This window comes from Bidens hawaiensis, unplaced genomic scaffold (assembly GCF_021521415.1).
Source record: "Bidens hawaiensis isolate Kalapana, Puna unplaced genomic scaffold, B.hawaiensis_p1.1 tig00025204_1, whole genome shotgun sequence".
NCBI classification, from domain to species: domain Eukaryota; kingdom Viridiplantae; phylum Streptophyta; class Magnoliopsida; order Asterales; family Asteraceae; genus Bidens; species Bidens hawaiensis.
The window spans coordinates 227,162-242,558 of NW_027494019.1; positions in this window are offsets into that span (position 1 = coordinate 227,162).

Consider the following 15,397-nt stretch of genomic DNA (forward strand, 5'->3'; position numbering starts at 1 on the left):
GAGCCGACGGTTTAAGATAGGTCGTTAGTGGTGCCTTAGTAACATGCTTAGGAACCCCATACGTGCTTATTTGTTTACCTGATGTTTTCTATTTGATTGTTTACAGCTTACGTTATTGCCTTGCTAGACAAGGTACTAATTTAATTGCTTAGTTAATTGTTTATTTTATTGTCATGCACACACACACGACTCCGAAGCTACGCTTCACTCTCAAAATATTTTATTACTCCGAGACTATGTCTCATCCTCAAAATATATTTATAACCTCGAGGCTATGTCTCAAACTTAAATATTTCTATTGAATTTTATTAGATTGCCTTTTATTGTCGGAAACTTTCTTGAGAATTTCTTGCTTCGTATTTTTTGTTTTTGTTTAGAATTTGGGAGTGTGATAAGATTCCCCGCTATTGTGGGAATTGTTAGGCGACCGACACTTTAAGCGTTTAACGTAACCGGCTAAACGGTTACACCCTTTTATTGTGTTTTATTATTTTTAAAATGTCTAGTCGGGTGTAAAACCCATGGGATGCCATGGACACGCCGGCTGTACATTTGCACAATTTGTTGGATTTGCGATATTTTGTTGAAACATTATCATCCATGGTGATACACTAGATGTTTCAACTACTTATGCTTGAGTTCGTTTATTCGTTATTTAGTTTGGTCGGTCAAATCACCATGTAACGCTCATGGGCCGACAAACTTAATTGATTCGTTAATGCGTTAATTGAGTTGGGCCATTCAAATTGCTATGTAACGCTCATGGGAGGCTAACTCACTCATTTGTTTTGGTTTTGGTATGATAATAAGTTGGGGAAACAAAATGCCATGGAAAGCTCATGGGAAACCCAACACCTCGAAGAACATTCGTTAATTGTTTTATTTGTTTAATTTTATACGAAACAATATATTATTTGATTTAACTATTCAATTATCCTATTATTCTATTATTCAATTCCTTATTTACTAAATCATTTTTTGATCAAGATTTATTAATTCGATCTACTCGTAAACTCAAATCATTTTTATTCCCTGATCGGATACAAATTCTTTGTTTATCTGGATTCGGTTATCACGAGCCAAACAAAACAATTTACACTCATTGAAATCGGTTTCACCTATTCATCTTATCACATTATTATAATACCAATACCTCAATTAATTTAAATATTATCGCACAATTTAAGAATCAAATGGATTTCTTATACTCATGGTATGTATAACTTATTAAACATATTTCAAGCATTCAACCTCAAATTCTAATTTGTTAAAAACATATTAAACCTTTATAAAACTTTTATCTCATCAAATCAACTCACTAATTATCAATTTAAATTATAAGTTATCCTTAGGTTGTGAATGAACATCAGCATAACATATTTAAGTTTCATTTTACACAATAACACATATGAAATCTGCACAACTATCCAACCTTCTCATTAAATCACATCTTTATTAATCAAAGAATGTTTTCTCAACATCAAACAACATCAATCATTTATTATATATAACCACTTCACGGCCACATGTTAGTCAAGTAGATAGCTCCTGCGATCCCTAAAATACCAACTCAATTTTCAAAACATAAATGCAACCTTGTTCATTAACCTTTTCGCTAATATATTCAATTTATTTACCCCTACTCATTCTCATAACACACACAAGTCTAAACATCAACTACATGCTGTCAATCAAAATTAATAATCAATCTCAACAAAATCATAGCGTCTCAAACAAGACACGTTACGTCAAATTCCACTTGTTACGCTTCACTTGCAATTATCACTATTCAATTCAATTAAATCCTCATATCGTTTTGTACCCGATGTAATCGTTCGGTTATCTTGTTCATACTTGCCATATACTACAAGACATCCCACAACGGTCTATGTCGTCGACTTAGCTTTATACACCTGTTGCGCATGCCTTCTACAATTATGGAGACCCTATCCGTAACACATTGTTCTTTACTAATTCACGCCGAGTTCAAATTATACCGGCACCGCATACTACCCATGCTCATTTAGCTGAAACCTACCAACCCTATGTCTCTCAGGCTTTCTTCATGTAACAAAGTCGTTCTCGCTTACTCGATTCTAGACTCGCAAGACTTAATTTCATCAAGCTTACCTTAGTCAAACCTCGTTTTCACAAACCTTTTTGAGGTGCCCCAAATCATTCGATCTCAATTATTTAAGTTTTCATAAGCTCAATTAATAAAGGTGTTTTGAATCAAACCAATCGTAGTTAAGTTTTCATAAATAAGATTTTTATCGTCTTCATTTTTTTCGTCTAAACGTATTTTGTATTCAGTTATACCTTAAACGATTAATTATCTAAATTAGTTATTATGGAACAAACCCAACTTGAAAAATCCATCATTTTAAGTATCTTTTTCGCATACAATAAAAACTTTTCTTATATTTTTCAAAAACCAATATCGTTGGTTGCCGTACTTATCTACACGTTTGGTTTTACTTAATCAAAATTTTAGGATTTGGTTCATTAACATTTCTTCAACTGATTAAAATATTTAGATCCTCATAAATCGAAAACAAACTTTTAAAAAAAAAATTTATAAAAAAACACAATTTCGACAGCCAGTTATTAGTTGATTATATTATTCAATTTGCCTTTTCTCATTTACCTTGTTTGCTTATTAAATTATTGACAACGTGTCAATTTCTACTCTCAACTTTGATCTTTTAACATTTTTGTACATCGTGTATTTATTGATCTCTTGCATTACAAGTTACCTTTCATCTTATAAATTTTTATCGTTGAAATTGAAATGTTATAGTTCTATTATTAATTGAACTTGTCTTATATAAACAAAATTATTTCCGCTATGGAATTTTATTTTCCATTATTTAAGTAAAATTTTCACTATTAAAAAAAAATGAATTTCATTGAATTCCCATGGTGATTTAATTGGAATTTTATTATTAATTTTCAATACTATCTAATTATAAAGATTTAATTGAAATAGGACTATATCAGTGATTCGTGAATATCCGCTTCCCAATTTCATCTATTTACAGTTTGTTTGTATATATAAATTTTTGCATTAATATTTCTGCATTTTCAATTACTACTACCAGTACTTTAATATTTTAACTTACATCATCTTAAACACACAATTGCGATATTTCAATGTTTTATAAAGTTCTCTTAAAATTTCATGAGTTTCTCATTTAACGAAATTAAATCCCTCAAGTCTTCGTTTAAGCTTGTTCAAATTTGTACTCTCGATCTTATGAATTCTACCTTGAATGTTGCAATATATATATATATATATTAAAAAAATTTTCACAGGTTATTATTCGTCTACAACTATCAATTAATTCCTTCATAAACTTTTGTTGATGTTGCAATCATAGAATTTTTGGTAAGTTCACGTAAATTTGTTAGTTGGCTCGTATCCCCACTCTCTTTCTTCACAATCGATCTTGTCGACGCATCATATATCCCAACTTCAATGTTTCCGTTTCTTTTAACTTTTAAGTTACTTTAAAATTTTCGCTAATTTCATTAATCAAATTTGAAAGTTCACCTAAGTGCGTTATTAGAAATATTTAATATAATCTTGAGATTTTACACTTATAATAAATCAACTCCCAATGGTCTTATAATATGTTAACACTTTCCTCATATTTATAATAAATTAATAACTTTTCTCACAAAATCATGCCTTTCAAATATTTTGTAAACCACACGATGGGACGAGTTATGTGGACCATCCGACGACCTAAGTAATTATGGAGGCCTACATAATTATCGAAGTCCTCGCATGGAAATCATAATGCGTGCAATTGTGTGTCATAATATATAATTGAAAGTAGTCGGTATAACGGTACAAATGTAGAGAAGATAAGGACGGGTGGATACGCCGCTGGTACATCCTATATATAAGTGCCCTTATCGGATTTTCATTTAGAGCGTTGCTTTAACTATTCAAAGTTCTGTATTATGATTAGTTTTAAAATCATATTTAAACTTTTTACTTTACTTAAAATTTAGTAGTGTTGTTATAGTATTCTTTAATTTCGGGACGAAATTCCCTAAAGTAAGGGAGACTGTAACAACTCGAATTTTCATATAATATATATTCCCAACTCGTTTTCGTTATCGGGTTTATTAACGAAGCATCGCATTTAACGAGTCATTAATATTTTATTATTATTATTATTATTTGTATTTATTTATTTGATCAAAATAACTTTCATTCATCTACAAATTACACCCTAAACTATTGTTTTAACCTCTTTTGCACCCACACTTAAACTGCAGGGACCTTTTATGCAAATCTGGATAATTAATATATTATAATCCTTTTACCCATTTACCCAAACCCTTATTCAAACCCGTTTACCAGTACCGATGATCCTAATTGATTTCTTGAACATTAATCCGCGCTCTAAACTTGGAAATTGATTAATGTATATTGTCAACCATTCCTTACTCGGCACACCGACGTTTATAATTTTGTTAATTCAATCAAAACGCGTCCGTAATTATTATTTGTTTGGCCGACATCGTTTGATAATCTATTTACACGTTAACAAACATGATATTGCAATTAAAATCATCCTCAGCATCGTATACCCGTCGCGAACCTAACCCTATGTTTAAATGAATAATAACACCCTGCACTCGACAAACAAGATCAAGATTGGCCGCTAGCTTCTCGTCCACCGTTGACCATCGATTCTCAACGATAACTGGTAATTTTTATATGAGTATTGGTCGTTTTTCAGCGCTTAACATTAACCCTAACCTTAATTCATCAATTGTAGATTAGATTGAACGATTCTATAATCTAGGGTTTATAATGAATTTGGGGGTTTCTGGGGTTTTTTTTATACAACAAATCGTATCTATCTAATCTCCAACTGTCATACCAGAGCAATTGGTCTGGTGTTTATGTTGTTCCCTTGAACCGGCCGTCTGCCCAGGTTCGAATCTTGGCAGAGGCGGTTTTTATTGTGATTTTAATTTCTTTTTTAATTGTTTAAAGGATTAATTAATTAATTATAATTAATAAAAATGATTTAATAAATATTAGTTTATTAAACCGACATCTTGGAGTTTGTGTTTCTTGTCAAAACTCGTAAAAACTTTCGTTTACACACACACATATATATATATGTGTGTGTGTGTGTGTATTTTATTTATTTATTTTTTTATAATATTAAATTGACATTACTTTATTTAAAACCGACACCCATATTGGTGTTTTCTCGTCATGGGACGTCCTTATAAAATTATTAATAGTTGTTTTAAATATAAAACATATATATGTATCATCCTTTAAAAATTATAGAAATTGTATTTTAAATGTATTAATACTTATATTTATAAAACTAGATTTTCGTTCAATAGTCCAAAACGTATGTTGTAGGATAAATATATATTTTAACTTTTGTCTTAAATTATTTAATATATTACAAGTTATGTTTGTATAAGTACACATTTATAATTGCGTTATATTTAGTTAAATATTAATTGAATAATCATATAGTTATTCAACTCATATTTAGTTATTTAGACTAATGATTTTGCAATAGCAATAGTAAACAATCGTTCAATCCATAATATTATAGTTCCAAACATAATTCAAATCACATCTGAATCTTTATTCATTAAATCGAGTTATATAATTTATAATAAATTCATATCATTTGACTAGGAATCCTTGACGGTATATCCCGAAGGGTTTACTTTTCTCACATCCGCATTCGTATTTCGTTTCTTTAATCAGGTGAGTAATCACTCCCCTATTTTACTTGTTTTCAAATATTTTGGGGACACTTGCGTACCACTTATCATATTATTTATCTTATTATTTATCAACCGCAAACTGTGATATTTGTGTTGTGTATCAATTGAATGACTGTTTGTTACTTGCTATTTGCTTACTTGCTTACTTGAATCGCATTCGAAGAGGTCCAACATAATCTCATTATAGTATGATCATACGACCGTCGTAGTGGCCGGAGCCCGATCACATTGGCAATGGTTTCACCGACACTCATTACTTGCTTCACACTTTCATTGTTTATACTCACAGATAACAGTTTTGCTTATTTTTACTCTATTAATTATATCATTATATATTATCATTTTGTTTGTGTCAAAACTGGTGAATCTACTCACTCAACATGTGTTGTTGACAAATATATATATTTTGTACGCATTTGCAGGTTATAGACTGGATAGCTTATCGAACTGAAGCTCACGTAGAGATAACCTTAGGATGTTAAAACATAAACAAGAATAGTTGGTTTTGTATTATAATTTTCTCTATCTTTGTTTTACTTAAATGTTCGTTGACAATTAATAAATTAATTAGATATTGTCGCTTTACAATTGCATGATAGTAACTTTGTGAGCTGTGACAATCAGTTTGCACCCCGACATTTCCACCGTAGGTTGGGGTGTGACACTTATTTAGTGGGCAACTGTTTTCTCTCTCCATTGTTCATATCCCATCGCATTAATTGCGATGGGTATATATAGTGGAGGTTAACTTCGTTTTGAAGTTTTATCGCCATTGATTTCCAAATATTGTCTATCTTTTTCTCCTTGAACTCTGATTAACTTTGTCAACTGTTTTCACGATTGCTCATTGTTCTGCATTCCTTGCTGAAGTGATGGCCGGCCAATCGTTAATACCTAATATTGACGAAGTGAAGGTCAATTGGGACCGATTTGAGTACGAAGATCTGATCCGTACCTATGGCATCTCACCTGAATGGGAGCCGAAATTCCCTGTCGCCGGATCCATTGCCAATTTGCCACCACTTGGCAAGATGGCCGTATATGCTGACTATTTTGTTTATGGGAATTTTCGTTTTCCCATTACCAAATTTTTCATGAGGGTATTAAGTGCTTATGGGATCCATTTATCCCAGTTACATCTGTAACATTCGTTACTTTTCAAACCCGAAAACCCGACCCATTTTAAATTTTCGGTTTTTATATATAAATGTAAATCAAAGTACGACGATTTATAGATATTATTCGTTCACTTTCTATTTCGTTTAGTTCCAGTAACGAATCTCCGAGCCTTAAAAGTTATTAAAATAATCAAGCTTCAAGCTATTCGAGCATAAAATGTAAACGAACCAAAGATATTAAAGTATGCAAATTTTTATCTAGTTATATATATTTATAAAGTTCAAGGTTTAAAATGTAATTAAAGTTTAAATGCAAACTATAAAGTTACTTATAGTTCAGGGACCAAAGTGTAAATTACATAAAATAATAATAATGAAAACAAGAATGCAGCAGCATTCCCTTCGTCCTCTTCACGACTTTCCGACTACGAGTCCGGCGACCGGATTTTTGGCGTTGGCGATATATAGAACGTCAAAACATGGTTCGTTTCGATCCATTAATCATCCCAATTCCCAAACGATGTCTCCACAACTCCTAAACATTACTATGTAATTTATTTCGTCATTTATTAATCCATTAACTCGTATTAAATATCTAGTCGGCCGGATTATATTAAAACTCTATTAACACGAATTAAACACTATTCAATCCAATTGACACTATTGGCATGACCCTAATAGTCATCTAAACATAATGCAAACATAAAATTACACAACAAAATGTCCATAACCTCGAATCTGTTCATCCAAGTACCATTTCGGCCAAGTCTAGTTCTCCACCAATCCGTAACATTTAGAGGTAATGGTTATATGAAATCTTATTGTTTTTATGCGTATGATAAACCCCCTATCATAAATCGGGCAAACATGAAATGGATTTGAAGGATTGAATCTAGGGTTTGTTAGGATGATGATGAACATGAGAGTGTGTTTATAAATTTTTATTTTCATCTTTCAACAACGAAACTGAAGTGGTCCAGTGGTTGTGTTTGTGTGTTGTGGTCATGGAGACCCGGTTTCGAATCAGTGTCACTGCAACATCTTTTTATATTTTTCAAAACCATGTTTTTTTAGACATAATAAATTATATATATATATATATTTATGAATATGAATTTTTATAAATCCAATAAAAATCATTTTTAATTAAATAAAATTGTTTTAGTTTATGTTATACCCATTTCATCCGAAAACCAAGCTTTTTCCAACCCAAAACGTTTGTTAAAACTCGTGTAATAAATATATAAATGTATATACAATCTCGTTGTAAAACTTTATAAATTCCAAACGACAACGTTTATACTAAACTAAAATATACCGGTAAAATCCCGTAAACATTATTATATTCAAATATAATATTAATCTCATAAGTAGTATTATATTAATAACTATTATTTCGTTAAACTATATATCACGCTAACATAATTATTTTTATTTCAAAACTAAATCCCGTTAAAGTATAATATCGAACTCCATAAAATAATATAATATACATTTAAACACTTCTAATTTCCGGAAAATAGATTTATTTTCTTTTATAAGTGGTTAGTTAATATTTTATTTTGTACATTTCATTTTAGTTGTGACGTTCAATTGCTTCGGCTCCTTTTACACGCTTTCAGTTTTATTTCAAGTTTGTCTTCAACTTCAAGGTGAGTTTCTCACACCCCCTTTTTACCCTTTTTAACTATTTTGGGGGTAACATATATATCTTATCAACAATTCAATTTCGTTTATTCATTATTTACAAACTACAATTCGCTACATGGACTTGTGTGTTTACTTGTTACTTGCTACAAATTACTTGCTCATGGATTACTTCAAGATAGTATGATCATACGCCCCCCTTTGCGCTCAATACATTTGTTGTTATGAGTGGAAAAGGGCATCATTATCCGAGTACGTTGGTGCACAATCCCAACTGGAAAGGACCTTACTTGCGCTTATCTGAGTACGCTGGTGCACAATCCCAGTTGGAAATGACATTACTTGCTCATTTACACTTTTTCATGGAATTGTATGATTTTTATGTATTATATAAAAATGTGTGAACTCACCAACTATTCATTTAGTTGACTTTATTTTATATATATGTTACAGGTACAATTATTAGAGGATGAAACGGAGAAGACACTAGAACTTAGGTATATTAATAAATGGACAAGTTGTTAATTGTTCTTGTATTTTCCTTGTATTTCTTGTTACAAACTTGTGTATTTGATGTTCAAATTAATTAATGATAATATTGTCACTTAATAGTGTCACATGTGTTTTGGGCAATCTGTACGTCACACTCGGGCGTATTCCGCTTTAGCCGGGGTGTTACAACATCCTCGTGCCGTCATGCGAATTCATCATTATGAATTTGTGTGTATGGCACATGAGATGTTGCCTTGACTTGACCAATTTCCTGTTTTTTATCGGATGGCCAACCGAGGTGGTTGGTTCACATGTCAGTCAGTAGCCGACAGGGTTATTGGTCACGTGGTCGAGAAGGGTTCGAAGGACTGGCGCAACAAGTTTTTCTGGATATCCGAGGATGTCGTGCCGGAGGTAATGGTTCGTCGCCCGGCGAACGAGGCTCTTCCGGAAATCGTCACGGCTTCTCATGAAGGTCGAGAGTGGTTCTGCATTCTTGTTTCGGAACCAACTCCAATGCGGACGTTGCCCAAGGAGGCCCTTGTATGGGCGGGTATGAGCCGTCAGTGGCCATCTCCATATTTGGAGCCTGTTTTCATTGGTTTAGACGAGCGTAAGTCACCCTCTTTCTTCTTTTTTTGTTTGAAACTTTGCGATTTACTTTTTATGTTTATATTTCAGGTCCAGGACCTATGCTAAACGCTCTTTTTGAGGATAAGGGTTGTGTGAGGAAGAGTATTCACAATGCGAAATATAAACCTATCCTTGAAAAGACGGCGAACCACTTCCTTTTTCCCGTTAAGGTGCGTTCCGAACCAATTGTTTCGGACGCTACCTTTTAGTCAGGTGCGTATGTTTTAAACCCTCCTCCGCTTAATGCCCTTACTTCTGAAGGGGTGATCGTCATTCTCTCTTCGAGTGATGATTCTGCCACCCAAGAAGAAGGGAGCTCTGATGACACTTCTGAATTTTCATCTGTCTCGCACCTATTGGCAGAGTTGGAGCAAAAGAGGACTCTTAGGTCTTCTCAGGAAAGTGATATAGGCATGAGTTTCACAGATGCTAGAGGCGAACCAGCGGCAAAGAAACAACATACTCATCGTCAAAAGAAGCCGAAGTCCAGTATTGCTGAATGCATGAGGGCGATGACTGGTACGTACTCAACGTTTTGCATTTCGTTTTGATTGGTGGTTAAATGTGGGTTTCTTGTACAGATCTATCGATTGTTGGAGATGTTATATCAGACAAATTACCATCGCCAACGCCTGAGTTTGAGAAACAACCGTCTCCACCTCTGGAGAAGGAGAAAAAAGATAGGTCTCCTACCCCTCCTGCTGAGACAAATGTGGATGAGTCGAATCTCCAATCAGGGGTCAATGACTCCTTGGATTATCTTTTTCAGACAGGGGAGATTTCTGGTTCTCAAGAAAATAATCCTGCTGTGAATGCGGAAGGCTTCAGAACTCAGGAATCCCCACCTCGTCCTCCTCCACAATTTTCTTTCACTTCCTCGCCTCTACCCACGGTTGAGGGAGGTGATTTTCAGTTTGGGCGATCGTTTCATGATGCCGGAGGGGGAACGACACATGGTGCTCCTCAACAGTCTTCCTCTATCCCAGTTCGCCTCCATGCATCAAGTTCTGATTATTATGGAGAGGCGAATCCGGGGGAGGATTACGAACTATTTACTCCCAACTAGGAAATTTTTAATGGGTCCCGGTTCACTTACCCGGATATATGTATGGCTTTCATTAAGCCATGTGTGCCGCCTGCGAAGAGGATTCACCAACGTGGACGCTCCCGCCACGATCTTCACATTGACTTTTCTTCGTCTTTAGCCAACACTTTGGCTTGCAGACAAGAAATACTGCGTGGATGGCGAACAATTAGTGGTAAACTTGGGGAAGCTTCTTGAGCTGTCGAGGAAGCTAAAAAAGACGCTGATGAGCATCGCTCGGTGGCGAATACGGCTAAATGGAAATTATCTGACGCCGAAATTGCTCTACAAAGTGAAAAGGATCGGCATGCCACTTCTGCCCGTCAATGGAAAGAAGCATGCGAGAGGCAAACTTCTGTTCTTGAAGCTGCTCGTGCTGAAACTCAAAAGAAAAAGGATGACTTGGCGCGGGCCCTTGAAGCTAATTCGGCTTTAGAAAACCAGGTAACTCGCCAAGGCAACCGGATCCAGGAACTTGAAACAGAATTGAAGCTACAGAAAGAGCAGTCTGAGCTTAAAGATAAAAACGCTGCTAAAATGCAGGCATCTTATGATTCTTTGCTGCAAGTACGTGAAGAAGCGGAAGCCCGTGCAACTGAAGCTTTAACTGATAAGAAAAAGATGTCTGATGAGTTGCGGGAACTTCTGAAAAGGGCGGAACGTGCTGAGCGAGACCGCCAGTGGTTGTTGGACCGAGGGCTTGACTCTGTAAGTTTCTTTTGCACGACTTTCATTATACATTTGATGTTATTGATGATAAAGAACCATTTTTTCCTTTCTCAGGTCATTCGACACATTAAAGGAAGTTCTGAACTAACTGACAGCTTTGCTAACTTGATGACTACTTCTTCCCAGGCCGGCCGTGTGACGGGCTTTAATGAAGGGATGGTGTATGCTCAAACTGGTCGTTCCTTTCAAGATCATCCGCTTCCCGGTCTCGATGTTAAGCAGGAATACGACATGCGATCAAAGAATATGATGATCTGGTATTTCCGTTGCAAGGTATGCTTCCAGAGTTTGCATCTGCCAGCGATGGTGTGCAACAGCTAAAAGATTATTTGGATGACGAGTCGGATGATAGCCCGCCTGAGGATACATCAATTCCTAATCCTTAGAATAGATTAAGACTTATAATATTTATTCAAATTTTGTAACCGTCTTTGAATGTGAATAAAAAGGAACTTTTTGTCTTTTGTGAATATCTTATTGTACATAAAATTATATCTTCTGTTGGATATTTCGAATTATCCACATTTTGAATTTTTCAAGTGGGATGGTTATGATGATGTGGCGGAAAGATAAATATTAAGAAACAACTGACAAGACGTGCATGACGTCTTTTGACAACCTGTTTTTGCTTTCTCATCTTTCGCGCCTGATGTGTCTCTCATCTAACGGTCCGACTTTTCTCTCTCCTCTAGCAATCAATCGGTCGCACTAATTGCGACGTGTATAAAAGATCACATGTGGTCTCCAATTCATTCCTATCGTCTATTGATTTCTTCTCTTTTATCTCTTGGATAGAAGATTTGAAACTTCTTTGTTTTATCTTTCAATTTCCTAATCCAATGTATTTAGAAAGTGGGTGACAAGAAGAATGCTCCTGCTATTCATGAGGTTGGCGCTAACCTTAAGGAAAAAGATTACAACGATGCTATAAACGTATACGATCTGGCACCGGCATAGGAGGCTGAGCATCCGGCTGACGGCACGGTTGCCACTGCTCCGCCGGCGAATAAAATGGCCGTTTACGTGGACCACTTTGCAACGGGAAATTTCCGATTACCCGTGACAAGGTATGTTCAATCAAATTTGACGACATACAAAATCCACTTATCGCAGATTCATCCTTTCGGGATATTAAGAATTCGACACTTAAAATTCTGTTGTCAAGCTGGCAACTTTGAACCGTCTGTTGGCATGTTTGCCATATTTTACAAGATGACCTACCGCGATGGTTGGTATAGCTTTGCCACAACCGGGAAGGGAGTTATCGGCACTGAGTGGATCCGCAGCCTATAAGGATGGAAGCCGAAGTTCTTTTGGATCCGGGAGGATGTTATTCCTTTTACGATGGTTCATCGTAAATCGGATGATAGAATGCCGGTAATCTCTGCCGCCGCATATGAGGACCTTCCTAGGTTCCTTACGTTGACCAAGACACTGACACCTATGCGTCCCATACATGAGGGGCGATGGTAAGTGTCAAGATGAGCCGATTATGGCCCTTCCCCAATTTGGACCCGTATTACGAGAAACTAGACAAAAGTAAGTATGGAGTTAATTTTGTTCTTAACTTCCTCCTGATTCCTAACTTTCATTCTTGTTAACGCAGGTGAGGATTCCGTCTTTAGTACGCTCTTAGACCACGAGGAGGGTCTGATGGTGCGTCATACAATTGACCCAAAGGAAGCGCCCATTTTGTAGCGTACGCGCAATAATTTCCTTTTTTCTACCGCAATCAGCCCGGAACCGGCGGTTTCTGAGGCAATGTACGCTAAAGGTGAGGAGTTTGTACTGAAAGGTGAGGGCATTTTACAACCCCGACCCATTACTGCTGCCACCTTCGGCGGAGTGATAGTACTTCTTTGGTCTAGCGAGGAGTCGTCACTCTACGAAGGAGGGTTAACAGTTGATTCTACTAAACCCTTGCGTTCGACTGTAGATCTGACCCGCAAGCAAGACTCAAAAGCAACCACCAGCCAGGTGGTGGGTGGTGAAGGCACCGACGCTGCTTCCGAGGGTGATCATCAAATCGTTGATGACGTTAACACCGAGAAGGAGCTTCAGGCTGTTGGCGCGGGTGTTTCCAAAGTAGCTGGCAAATGTAAAGTTCACCTTACCAAGGCTGCTCCGTCAAAAAAGCAGAAACGAGCGAATTTGGAAACACGCCTTCATCAACTTGCTTCCGAAGATATTTCCTTAGGTAAGTTTAACGTTTTTTGAATTTGACTGTTATAATAAATTAAGCATGTGTCTGATGGGCAATTGTCATCTTACAGTAGCCCCGAAAGATTTTTCTAAAGACATTTAGGTCTGAAAAGTTCAACTGTGCCACCACCTCCGCCAACATTACCACCCAACACTGTCCAGGACCCAATTGTTATAACTGATACCTCTTCTATTAAAGAAAAGGAGATTGGTAATTCTGAAGATCCCGTTATGTCCCCCTCCTTTAACGTTCATCATTTCAGAGATCAGGGGGCTAGTGTGTTTGCCTACGGACGTTAAACATCTCTGTCTCCTCATGAAGAGGATGCTGCAGTACATCATCCGCGTTGGTTCTTACGCCAAAATACCACACTTAACGACGCGGATGTGTGTTTTGAGTATTTGCGGGAAATCCTTCCTCCCGCGGAGAAGAAAAGTCAAATCGACCGCATTCGCCAAGAGTTGTTGAAATCTCATTCTTATTGTATGGCGAATGCTGTTTCTACCAGTCAGGAAATATGTCGAGACTGGTTGAGTATGAATGAGGAATGGGATGATCTTGAAGCAAAATTGGCTGAAGCTAAGAAGGAAGCCCTTGGAGCTATGGATGAAGCCAAAGAGAGCCGTCATGCTTTGGAAGTGGAGAAGGCTAACCGTTTGGCTACTGAGGAAGCCAAAGCTGTCTTTCAACAACAACTGGACGAACGTGATGAACTGATAAGAACTTTGCAGGTTGAATCAGCAGCCAAAGATAAACGTTTGACCGACCTTGCCTTCAAGAGGTGGGAGCAAGCCTTGAAATGTGCTGGTCATAAAATGGAGTTAGTCCGAGCCAAAGCGGATAAAAGTGGTTGTTGGCGGAAGGAGTCCCCCAGGTAACTGTACCTCTTTTTATTGTCATCATCGTATGTCAAACATGTTTCTTATTTCTATATTTACCAGGTTATTGCCCATATCCGCGAGGGTGATGAGCTTGGGGACTGTGTTGCCGTGCTTCTGAATGCGTCTAAGCAAGACTGTCGTCAGATAGGCTTCCAGGAAGGCTACAAATTTGCTTCAGAAGCCAGGCTTCCGGAGGAGTTCATCTTGCACGGCCAGAATACTGCCGCAATACTTATCGAAAAAACAAAAACTTATGACAAATTAAAGTTTTCGATTGAGGAGCAAATATCTGAGCTTGCAGAAAAGGAAGATGGAATAGAACAATTAAAAGATCTCCTTGGTCTTGATGAGGAAGGTGAAGAACCTCAAAACGACGTGGAAGGCGAAAAACGGAACAAGAAGGCGCGGCGCCATTGATATATCTTCTTATTTTTGTTGTAATTATTATCTCTTTGTAATCCCTTCTGATGAATAAGAAGTTTTTACTTAGTCCGGTACACTTTGTCTTATACTTCATAATATAAGTGTCTTGTAGGACCTTCGTTGTTGTCAATAAAGGATTACAAACTAAGAAAATTACATATTTGTACGAAGCTATATTTTAGTGAAAATAACAAACTTGTATAAATCAGGCATAAGCCTAGTTGAAATTACAAAGGATGATACTTCAAGACTTTAACTATTCTACTAGGCACGCAGGCCAAAACATGAAAGGAAAACGTACGTACTATATGTAACACTTCTTCAATTGAGCCCCGTTCCAAGTTCTAGGAACCTCAGTTCCGTCCAACTTTTCTAACTTGTATGCACCTTTAGATAACACTTGTTT